Consider the following 1,817-nt stretch of genomic DNA (forward strand, 5'->3'; position numbering starts at 1 on the left):
TCATCACACAGAACTATACAGTTTTCAAGAGGGTATAACACATTAAACTTAATTTCTATTCAAGCTCTGTAGAAATGAAATATGTTATATTGATGGAACCAAATCACCACATTTTTTGACTTATGCTGGGACAAGTTTGTTTGCTTCACAACAGCACCAATTGCTTAATCACAAAAMTGACAAAAAGAGACTTTTTAAGGTCTAGAGACACAAGGCCTCTCCCCGATAGGGCAAATTTCAAAATATTTAGGAGTTTCAAATTTAATTTCCAAAATGAACCACAGCACAAAAAAACGGCTGCTTAAAAGCGTTGCCCATGATCCCCGCAGAAGGTAATCAAAAAATGAAGAGGTGRAAGATCAAGAGGAGAGCATTTTTGTGCAAAACTCTCCACAGGCTTCCAGAACAGGAGGCCCTGGCATGGAGTCATGCCTTAAATCAGTAGCTGGAAACCTGGCAGGAGGTTTGGCTAGACAGGAGCAATCCAGAGCAGCATGGGGAAAAAAAAAAAAATATATATATATATATAGCTGCTAAAATGCATATGATTGTCCCTATACGAGCAATTATGCTCCTCATTCAGAGTCACTGGGAAGTGGCTCTTTCTCATGCTGTATTTTTAATACTGTGTGTAAGAGTTTCAGTTCCCCAACCCAAGAAGTCGTGGTGATGAAAGCTGACATCTAACGGGTTCGGGGCCGGGATCCCCAGGATCCGCGCGCTCCGCAGCRGCCGAGTGAAGCAGGCAACTTTCCCAATGCATGAGTGACACACAGGGRAGCTCCCCAGCGGGGCCGACAGACGGGAGCTCTGCAGTCGCCCAGGCCCGGGCAGCGTGGTCCAGAACTGGCTTTGGGAACCGCTCTGGGGCAGGGGCAAGGCGGGCACGTAAATTAAGCCCGGCTCTTCTTCAAGTTACCAATTGCTCTACATGTAACACTGCAGGCCGGGCAGGGGAAGGCGAATGGAGAGCTAACATTTTGTGCGGCACATTTCATTAAAAAAAATAAAATAAAATAAAATAAAATAAAAAATAAATACGAGGACATTGTGTCTTTCATGCAAAATAAAAAGTTTGTATGCAGTTTTATTAAAAAAAAAAAAAAAAGACTTTAACGAATTGTATGCAGGTAAAGAGAACAACTTCTGACCTTGAAATTGCGTGCTAAATAAATTACCTCAGAGCGAAAGTGGTGAGTTCGCATCACAGCATCTGCAAGGGAAACAGAGGGACAGCGGCTGCGTCTCGCTGCCGCCCGCGGCGCCGCGCGGACATTTCACGCGCGGGGCGCCGAAGTTGAGCGCGAACTTGTGCGGCGCTGGGCCCGGCTCCAGCCCCCGCCGGCCGGGATGCGGGGATGGAGGGATGCGGGGATGGAGGGATGCGGGGATGGATGGTGGGTGGTGGGTGGGGACGGCGCTGCCGCAGTCCTGCGCTCGCTTCGATTTTCAGCCCCGGGGGAGGGCGCCCCGTGCGCCCGTGGCCCCACGGCGGGCGGGGGAGGTGCTGTCGCCCCCGCCATCCCTCCCTCCATCCTTCCCTTCTCCCTTCTGCGGCCGCGGAGCGCCCCGTACCTCGGCTCCGGGAGCGCCCCGAGAACACGGACTTGATGGGGTGCCGGCCCTTGTGCAGGCGGCGGTGCCAGCAGCAGAAGAAGAGGATGGTGGCGATGGTGCCGAGCAGCAGCAGGAGCAGGAAGAGCGCGCACTGCACGCTGTAGGGTCGCAGCAGCACCAGGAAGGCGGCGGCGATCATGGCTCGGGCGGGCGCTGCTGCCGCTGCTGCCGCTGCTGCCGCTGCTGCCGCTGCCGCGCGG

This window comes from Nothoprocta perdicaria, unplaced genomic scaffold (genome assembly GCF_003342845.1).
Source record: "Nothoprocta perdicaria isolate Ctin4 unplaced genomic scaffold, notPer1 scaffold_184, whole genome shotgun sequence".
Lineage (NCBI taxonomy): Eukaryota > Metazoa > Chordata > Aves > Tinamiformes > Tinamidae > Nothoprocta > Nothoprocta perdicaria.